Source organism: Dasypus novemcinctus, chromosome X (assembly GCF_030445035.2).
Source record: "Dasypus novemcinctus isolate mDasNov1 chromosome X, mDasNov1.1.hap2, whole genome shotgun sequence".
In the NCBI taxonomy this organism is placed as follows: Eukaryota; Metazoa; Chordata; class Mammalia; order Cingulata; family Dasypodidae; genus Dasypus; species Dasypus novemcinctus.
The window spans coordinates 34,299,083-34,310,127 of NC_080704.1; the positions used below are offsets into that span (position 1 = coordinate 34,299,083).

Genomic DNA, 11,045 nt, shown 5'->3' on the forward strand with positions numbered 1-11,045 from the left:
ATTGTACTATAGAACTATTGTGACTCTAGCAATAGAAGAAATTGTATCATTGATGTGGAGACAGTGGCCACGGGAGTTGCTGAGGGCAAGGAGAGGGAAGAAGAGGTGAGATATGGGGGCATTTTTGGGAATTGGAGTTGTCCTGAATGATATTGCAGGGACAAATACAGGACATTACATATCCTGCCTAACTCACTGAATGGACTGGGGGAGAGTGTAAATTACAGTGTAAACTGTAATCCATGCGGTGCAGCAGTGCTCCAAAATGTATGCACCAAATACAATGAATGTGCCACACTGATGAAAGAGGTTGTTACTGTGGGAGGAGTAGGGGTAGGGGGTGGAGAGTGGGGTATGTGGGAACCTCTTATATTTTCTAATGTAACATTTTGTGTGATCTGTGAATCATTTTTAAAAAGACAATAAAAAATTTGCTAAAAAAATTTTAGGCAGAATACTGACCTGACAGGGGAGATACCATGGTCGAAAAGTTGTTTTTCCCAGGGTGAGGCTTATCCATTCCACTCCAGATGTGTTGACCCCTGTGATTTCTCCAAATATGGGAAACTCAACTGTTTAAATTGTGGTAGTGGGGGGACTGAACTCGCAGTCTTCAGTAGTTAAAAAAAAATTTAGCTTGTTTTCACCTGGAAGTCTCCTTTTCCTATTAGCCATAAATAACTCTGCTGCTTCCCTTTCCCATTCCATTTTTTTAAAAATATATTTTAATATTTATTTTTAAAAGATACATAGATTTCATAAAATATTACATTAAAAAAATAGGGGATTCCCATATGCCCCACTCCCCACACCTCTCACTTTTCCCACATTAACAAATTCTTTCATTAGTGGGGTACATTCATTACAATTAATGAACACATTTTGGTTGAAACATTGTCACACAACATGGATTATAGTTTACATTGTAGTTTATACTCTCTCCCACTTCATTCTGTAGGTTATGGCAGGATATAATGTCTTGTATCTGTCTTTGTATGTTATTCAGGACAATTCCAAGTCCCAAAAATTCCCCTATATTACACCTCTTTTTCCCTCTCACTGTCTTCAGTAACTCCAGTGGTCACTGTCTCCAAATCGATGTAATTTCTTCCATTGCTAGAATCACAATAATTCTATAGTAGAATGCCTGTAAGTCCACTCTAGTCCATATGTTATTCCCCAGTCCTGAGGATTCTGGGATGGTGAAGCCCACTCCACCTCTAATTGAGAGGGGGCTTTGATCCCATATGACTGATGGATAGGACTCTCTTGCTTGCAGTTGTAGACTCTCTTGGTTCCTTGGTGTGGTGGTTGTCCATCCTCACCTTCTTGTTAGTTGTCCTAGGTGAGTCCAATGTACTGGGCAGCAGGTGTTGCCACTCTGCTGAGGCTCAGGGCTCAGCTAGCACATGGACAACCCAGAGATTCAAGTCTCTTGGACATACACCTAAACCAACTCCAGTGCCAACTATAAATTCAATAAAAGGAAAAGAAGAGGCATGTGTAGAGAAGTCACATCTGAGTCCAACTCTGTCACACTCGGGAGCACAAACTCCAAAGTAGTGTCCACTGGCAAGGCACCAATCTCTAGAGCTATTTGCCATGGCCATAGGACCTGGGTGTCTCCAGAGCCCTCAGGAACCCCAATATTTGGGGGTAGCATCTACTTTGGCTGTCTATGAGATCCTGCTGAGACATGCATAAGCGTTACCTCTTTGATGACCTCCTGACTCATTTTGAAGTCTCTTAAGCTATATAAACTCATTAATATAGTAACTATATGAACAGATTTTCTTGGACAGTGCCAGTTTATTCCTGTTGTGCTGGCATAATTATTAAAACTGTCCCTTTCTGGGTCCACAAGAAACCAGAAAGAAGCATAGCAATAGCAGAGAGAGAAACTTGGCAAAGAGACCCGACAAAGCTGTTTATAGACCCCTGGATTCAATCACAAATTGTGCTTGTGTGGTTCTGATCCTAGTAAGATTCTAAAGACTTTAAGACTGAACCCACAGATAGTCCTCCACCTAGGTACCAAAATAACCACTTTGTATTACAGATGAGAAACAGTACCGAATAGCCTGAAAAACCTTCAAAACTGAACAGACATCGGTATCACCATCCACAGAAGATGAATTGGAACTTGCAACGTGAACTTAGCCATGTCAAGTACCTGCAAAAACAAAAGCATTCTAACCAGTTCAAGTATCTGCTAAAACAAAAAAGTTGATATCCTATATAGAATGTAAATAATATCTAGAGTGTTGAAATGAAATATTCAAAATTTTCAAAAAAACAATCCAAACTTACTCAATATATGAAGTATCCCCCAAATCTTAAATGACATGAAAAAAGACAATTAAAAGATGCAAACAATAAGATGACATAGATATTGGAATTTTTCTGACAAAGACTTTAAAGCTGTTACAATAAGATGCTAGAAAGAGCACTCATAAACACTCTTGAAACAAAAGTTAAAATAAAATGTATCAGCAAAGAAACTGAATATATAAATCAGAACCAAATGGAAATTTTAGGATGAAAAATACAATAACTGAAATGAAAAAATGTCACTGGATATACTCAGTAGCAGAAAGGAACTGAAAAGAGAAAGACTCAGTGAAATTGAAGATAGATCAATAGAAATGGTCAAGTCTGAAAAACAAAGGGAAGAACATTTGAAAAAATGGACATAGCCAAAGGGATCTGTGAGATTGCAATGAAATATATAACATTCATGTCATTGTTGTCCTAGAAGTAAAATACGAAGGCTGTGGTATTGAAGAACAACTAAAAGAAATAATGGCTGAAAAATTCTGAAGTTTGACAAAAGATCTATGAATTCAATGAACTAAACAAAGTCCAAACAGAAGAATTTCCCCTAAATTCAAGTGCAGACAAATTATTGTCAAAGTACTAAAATTAAAGAAAAATAAAACTCTTGAAAGCAGCCAGAGGAAAATGATTCACTTTCTATAGGAGAACAATTAATTGAATGACAATAGATTGTTCATTGGAAACCATGGTACTCAGAAAAAAAGGGCAGAAAATTTTTCAACTGCTAGAAGCAAAGAATGGTCAGCACGGAATCATATATCAAGAGAAAATATCTTTTGGGGAAAAGGTGAAATAATGACATCCTCAATCAAAGGGAAACTAAGAGAATATGCATCCAACTAACTTGTTCTAAAAGAATTTCTAAACGAAGTTCTTTGGGCAGAAGGGAAAAGATACCAGAAGAAAACTTGGAATATTAGGCATGAAGATAGAGCACCAGAAGTTGTAATATCTGGGAGACATATTAGACTTCCTCTCTCCTCTTAAGTTCTTTAAAATATATCTGATGGTTAAAAATATAACAGGGCCTTATGGGGTTTTCAATTTTATCTAGATGTTTATATAAGACAATTATAACATAAATGGTGATGGGTGGGGATAAGGAAAACTATGTTGTGATAAAATATATATGTTCCAATTGAAGTGGTAAAATATTTACTCTAAATAGACTGTGAAAAATTAAGCATGTATTCTGTAATCTCTAGAGCAATCAAAAAATATATACAAAGACATACAGTCAAAATCATACTAGACAAATTAAAATGGATTACTAAAAATGTTCAAATAACCCAAAGATGATAGGAAAAGAACACAGAGGAAAAAAAAAGAAAATAAAAACTATAATGGCAGATGCACATCTAAAATATTGATAATTACACTTAAATGTTTTAAACACACCAATTATAAAATAGTGATGCAAAATGGATTTAAAAAAGAACATGAACCAACTGCATGTTGTCTACAAAAAAATTAGTTTCAAATATAATATAATGATATAGGTGGGTTAAAGGTAAAATGATGGGGAGCAGATGTGCTTGAGCAATTGGGCACCTGCCTCCCACATGGGATGTCCCAGGTTTGGTTCCCAGTGCCTCCTAAATAAGACAAGCTGACACAACAAGCTGATGCAACAAGCAGAGGCAATGAGCTGATGCAATGAGCAGAGACAGCAAGCAAACAATGAGCAGATAAAGGACCCATCTGGAGATGGAAGTAAAATGATGGGTAAAAGTAACAAGAAAGTATAAGATGTTCCAGAAAGCTATTCCTCCACAGAATCTTTGAGCAACCAACAAAAATTTACATAACCTTTTCCCTGGATGCAGTAACTGGAAGAGTGCCAGTCAAGAAAATGCACATTTTTAAATGGTAGGAGAAGCTTGTGGCACCCTTGCTGCCCCTACCCCACCTCCTCCCTGATGTGGTGTAATGCCAGCTTGCACTCCCATTGTAGGTCCTTGATCCTGTTCCAGAGAGAGCAGAGTAAATCCTATGCACATAGTAGGGTGCCTGTATGTCAGTTTCAGTCTGCTTGGATGGTAATCTGAAATGCTTAATGAGGAAACTTATCGCTGGCTCACCTTTCTAGAAACTGACCTTCAAGAAGAAGCAGATTGTGGATAGCTAACGCAGTGTAAGAAACTATTAAGTCATAGCAGCCCGGGGTAAATGATAATCAGTTCCAAGACATATTATAGAGTACCCAGGAGGAAGGAAAGTATATTTCATAGGGAATAGAAGGGAAGTTCTGATTCTTTAATTGGGGAAATTGGGAAACTCTGAATTCATAAGACAGCATAAGCTCAGGACAAGAGCCAGGCTCAGAAAAATTGAGAGAACCCTGCACATCACTTTTGACTCAAGTTGGTATTCTTCACAGGAGGGCTGAACAACAAAGGAAAGGACCAGCCAAAGGAACCAATTTGAAAATATGGTGTGAAGAGTTTTTTGTTTTGTTTTCATTTGTTTGTTTTTGGTAGATCCTGGCACCCAAGGAACTTTCTGTCATATCACTAGCTCAGTACAAAATTAAGGAGCAGACAGCTCAGTGACTAAATCCCAGAGTTAACACTTTAAAATATTAAAATGTACAGTGTGCAACAAAGTGTTATAAGACAAACAGGAAATGATGGTCCATCAAAGGAACAAGATAAAAGTTCAGAAATCATGAACAAAAACCCCAGACTTTGCATATATTAGAAAAATGCTTTAAAAGAAATATCTTCAGTATGCTTAAGGAGATAAAGGAAAACATGGAGAAAGAATTAAAGGATATCCTTAAAATGAAGAGTGAGCAATGTGAGAATCTCAATAAACAGAAAATTTTAAAGGAACCAAACAGAAATACTGGAATTGAAGAACACAAAAACTGAATTGAAAAATTCCTTAGAGCATTTCAATATCAAATTGGAGTTGACAGAAGAAAGAATCCATGAACTCAAACACAATACAACTGAACTATTTAGGGTGAGGAGCAGAAAAAAAAACAATGAAAAAAATGAGTGGACTGGCAATGGACTTGGCCCAGTGGTTAGGGCATCCGTCTACCACATGGGAAGTCCGCAGTTCAAACTCCAGGCCTCCTTGACCCGTGTGGAGCTGGCCCATATGCAGTGCTGATGCGTGCAAGGAGTGCTGTGCCACGTAGGGTTGTCCCCCACGTAGGGGAGCCCTACGCGCAAGGAGGGCACCCCCGTAAGGAGAGCCACCCAGCGCGAAAGAAAATGCAGCCTGCCCAAGAATGGTGCCACACACACGGAGAGCTGACACAACATGATAATGCAACAAACAGAAACACAGATTCCCAGTGTCGCTGATAAGGATAGAAGTGGTCACAGAAGAACACTCAGCGAATGGACACAGAAAGAAGACAACTGGAGGAGGGGGAGGAAGGGGAGAGAAATAAAAAATAAATCTTAAAAAAAAAAGTGAATTACACCCAGATACATAGTAGTCAGACTGTCAAATGCCAAGTAGAAGAAAAGAGTTCTGAAAGCTGAAAGAGAAAAGCAACATGATACCAATAATATTAAGTGCCATTTTTCACCAGATACCATGGAAACAAGAAGACAGTGGGACAAAATATTTAAAGTGCTAAAAGAAGACAATTGACAGCTAAGAATTTTATATATGATGAGACTATCTTTCAAAATGTGGGAGAGATTAAGACATTCCTAGATAAATAAAAGCTGAGACTTTGTCAACTCTAGACTTGTACGAGCAATGTTAAAGTGAGTTCTTTCAGAATGAAAGGAAAGGACACTAGACAGTGGATTGAAATAGCATAAAGAAGTAAAGACCTCCAGTAAAGGTAACTATATGGGTAATTATAAATGTCAGTACTATTGTGTTATAGTTTTTAGTATACAAATCAATTTTTTTACTTCTTACAAGTTCTAAAATGCAAGTGCACGAAGAGTAATGATAAATCTATGGTTTGGGATATACAATGTATAAAGATAGCATTTGTAACAACTACTACAAAAAGATGGGAGTATGAAGGGTTATGGGAACAATATTTGAGTATGCTATTGAAGTTAAATTGATATCCATGATCCAACAAACCTGATTTTTTTTACAAGTGTGTCAAATCTACTCAATGAGGAAAGAACACTCTTTTCATCAAATGGTGCTGGGAAAACTGAATAAGCATATGTAAGAGAATGAAAGTGGACCCCTGTATCATACCACATGCAAAAATTAACTCGAAATAGATCAAAGAACTAAATATAAAAAATCAAGCTATAAAATCCTACCAGAAAACATGGAAAAGCACCTTCAGGACTTTGTGTTAGGCTATGTTTCCTTCGATTTTACACCAAAAGCTTAAGCAACAAAAGGAAAAATAAACAGGACTCCATCAAAGTTTAAAACTTTGGTGCATTGAAGGACTTCCTCATGAGAGTAGAGACAACCTATAGAATGGGGGGGGGGGGAATATTTGGAAACCACGTATTAGATAAGTGTTTAATATCCAGAATATATAAAGAAATCCTACAACTAAACAACAAGAAGATAAAAAGCCAATTAGAAAATCGGTAAAAGACTTTAACAGTTACTTCTCCAAAGAAAATATACAAATGACCAATAAGCACATGAAAACTTTCCCAACATCATTAGCCATTAAGAAAATGCAAACTGGAATGAGCTTTCCTGGCACCTAGGGATTATTACCAAGCAAGCACCAACTAGCAATGCATCTGGAAAAAGACCTTGGCCAAAAGGGGGAAATGATAAATACAAATGAGTTTTTATGGCTAAGAGATTTCAAAGTGAGTCGGGAGGTCATTCTAAAGGTTACACTTAATGCAAGTCCCAGCAAGATCTCATTAACTGCCACAGTAAAAGTGCCTCAAATAGCGGGACTCTTGAGCATTCTAGGGATATCCAGAAACTATAAGCAGGACAGACAGCTCAGGAATTTGGCACCCTGTCAGTGGGCCTTACTTTGAAATTTATGCTCCCCAGTGTAACAGTTAGACCCATTTATAGATACTCTACACATGGCTCTTCTGCCCCTTTTATCTGAACCCATAATTAGCACTATACTAGATAAATGTATGTCCCAGAGATTTAAATCTTTGACTTGTCTATGTGCCAGTTGAGCCCTGAATTTCAGCGGAGTTGCAACACCTACTCTCCAGTTCACTGGACTCATCCAGTACAACTAACAAGGAGATGATGTTAGACAACATCCATCCCAAGGAACAGAGAGTGTCTACAACTGCAAGCAAGATAGTTCCACTCCTGCCTCATGGGGTCTAAGCCCCCTCTCAGAAGAAGAGTGGGCATCACCATCCCAAAATCCTCAAGATTGGGGGATGAAATATGGACTAAAGTAGACATTATTATTCTAGTTTAGAATTAATAAAATTCTAGCAATGGAAGAACTCTTACCATTGGTGTAAAGGCGGTGGCCACCAGAGGTTCTGAGGGATGGGAGAGGCAAGAATAGGTGTAATATGGAGACATTTTCAGGACATTGGATTTATCCTGCATGGCATTGCAGTGATGGATACAGGCCATTGTATATTTTGCCATAACTTACAAAATTATGCTGGACAAAGTGTAAACTCTAATGTAAACTCTAGTCCATGGTTAAATGCTTCAATGTGTTCATCAGTTGTAACAAATGTACCACACTAATGAAGGATGTTGTTAATGTGGGCAAGTGTGGGAGGGGGAGGGAGTGGGGTATATGGAAATCCCTTATATTTTTTATGTAACACTTATGTAATCTAAAATTTCTTTAAAAATAAAAAAAATTATAAAAAAGCAAGAAAAAAAAGAAAACGCAAATCAAAACCACAATGACATATACCATTCCACACCCATTAGAATGGCTACTATTAGAAAAAAATGAATATAACATGCTGGAGAGAATGTAGAGAATAAAAACACTCATTCATTGCTGGTGGTAATGTTAAATGGTACAGCTGCTATGGAAAGCAGTTTGGTGGTTGTTGAAAGTTAAGTATAAAATTACCATGTGACTTGATAATTCCTCTTCTAGGTATATACCCAAAAGAATTGAAAGCAGGGACTCTAACAGATATATGAACATTGATGTTCGTAGTTGCTGTATTCACAATTGCCAAAAGATGGAAGTAACCCAAGTGTCCATCAACAGATAAATGGATAAACAAAATGTGGTATATGCATACAATGGAATATAATTCATCAGTAAAAAGGAATGAAGTTCTGATATGTGCAACAACATGGATGAACCTTGAAGACATCATATTGAGTGAGATAAACCAGACACATAAAGGCAAATATTGTATGAACTGATTGAGCTGAAAAATTAGAATAAGCAAGTTCATAGATTTTAAAACTGGCATACAGGTTTCCAGGGGTCAGGTGATGGAATAGTTTTGGTTATGGAGGGTGGTCCTGGTAACACATCATTTGAATGCAATTAACAGTACTGAATTGTATATTTGAATATGTCCAAAAGGGGAAATTTTACATTGTATATATGTTACTAGAATAAAAATTTTTAAAAACCATACAACTGTACAGCACAGTGAACCCTCATGTAAACTATGGATTATAGTTAATCACATAATTATAGTTATATTATTTCATCAGTTATAACAGAGATACCACACTAATGCAAAATATTAATATTAGGGAAAACTGTGTGAGTAGGGTATATGTAAACTTCATATTTTCTGCATGATTTTTCCATAAACCTACAACTACTCCAAGAAATACATATATAAATAAGGTAAAGAAAGTAAAACTAAGAAAAATTCGATACCATGCAAATACTAATCAAATGAAAGCTGCAGTGAGTATATTAATATCAGAAAAAGTAGACTTCAGAATAAATAAACTTACTAGGGATAAAGAGGTATATTACATATTGATAAAAGAATCAATTCATCATGAAGACATAATTCTAAATGTATTGAAACACACAAAGCAAAAACTGGCAGAACAGAAGAGAGAAATAGATAAATCCCCAATCATAGCCGGAGACTTCAACACTCATCACTCATTAATAGATAAAGTAGTAGACAGGAATCAGTACTGGTAGGCAGACAGTAGTAAATCAGCAAGGGTATAAAAGAACTGAACAAAACCATCAATCAACTGGATCTAATTGACATTTATCGAACTCTCCATCCAACAATATTAGAATACAAATTCTTTACAAATGAACATAGAACCTTCAAGATGATAGGCCACATCCTCGGTCATAAATCAAACCTGAATACATTTAAAATAATTTAAATCATACCAAGTATGTTCTTTGACTACAATGGAATTAAAGTAGCAATCAATAGCAGAAAAATAACAGGAAAATCTATATATACTTGGAAATTAAACAAAATACTTCTAAATATTCCATGCATCAAAAAGAAAGTTTCAAAAATATTGTGAACTGAATGAAAAATGAATATACAATTTATTAAAATTTGTGGAATACATCTAAAGAAGTGCTCAGATGAAAATTTATAACATCGAATATTTATATTAGGAAAGAAAATAAGGTTTCGAATGAATAATCTAAGTCTCCATTTTAAGAAACTAGAAAAGAGAAAAACTAACCAAAGCAAGCAGAGGGAAGGGAATAATAAATACAAGATCAGAAATCAATAAAATTAAAGACATTAAAACAGTAAAGAAAATTTAATGAAACAAGTCTGGGTTTAAAAATATCAATAAAATAGATAAATTTCTAGCAAGCCTGATAATTAAAAAAAGAGAAGTCACAGGTTACTAATATCAGGAATGAAAAAGGGACTTTTAGCAAAGAAACCACAGGCTTGAAAATGATACTAAAAGAATATTACTAAAAACTCTATCCACATAAATTCAACACCTTAGATGAAATGGATCAATTCCTTGAAAATCACAAAACACCATAGAGATGTGAAGTGGGGGCCCCTCAGGACTTGGCGCTGTCCTAAATGATATTGCAAGGACAGATGCTGGACATTATATATCCTGCCATAACCCACTGCATGGACTGGAGGAGAGTGTAAACTATAATGTAAACTATAATCCATGTGGTGCAGCAGTGCTCCAAAATGTATTCACCAAATGCAATGAACGTGCCACAATGATGAAAGAGGTTGTTGATGTGGGAGGAGTAGGGGTGGGGTGGGATATGGGGTATATGGGAACCTCTTGTGTTGTTTAATGTAATATTTTTGGTGATCTATGTATCTTTTAAAAAAGGACACAAAAATAAACACCATAGCTCACCTGATATAAGCTAAAGAATATGAAAATCTCTAGAACTATTGAAGAAACTTAGCAAAGCATGTACATGATATTTATGCCAAAAACTACAAAACGCAGAGAAAGAAATCAAGTAAGACCTAAATAAATGGAGAGACATATGTGTTCATGATTTGGAAGACTCAACATATATTAAAGGTATTAATTCTCCACAAATTAATCAATAGTTTTAGTGCAATACCAATAAAAATTCCAGGCGTATTTTTTGTAAATATTGACAAACTTATTCTAAAATGTATATAGGAGGGCAAAGGAAGTAGAATAGCTAAAATAATTGAAAAAGAAGAATAACATGAGAGTAATCAATGTAACTTAATATTAAGGTTCTCTACAGTAATCAAGAAAGTATGGAAATAGGGGAGAGACAGACAAATAGATTTACAGAGAGTCCAGAAACAGACCCACACAAATATGGCTATTTTATTTTTGATGAAGTTGCAAAAGAAATCCAATGG

The 11,045-nt window shown here is 36.0% G+C and overlaps 1 non-coding gene across 1 annotated transcript; it reads left to right on the forward strand.

Annotated features, from left to right (window-relative positions):
* Nucleotides 1-454: 454 nt before the first annotated feature.
* LOC111767307 (U1 spliceosomal RNA) lies at nt 455-617 on the forward strand. The gene has a single exon (XR_002799160.1). It is a non-coding gene; the product is annotated as a U1 spliceosomal RNA (small nuclear RNA).
* The last annotated feature ends 10,428 nt before the right edge of the window (nt 618-11,045 follow it).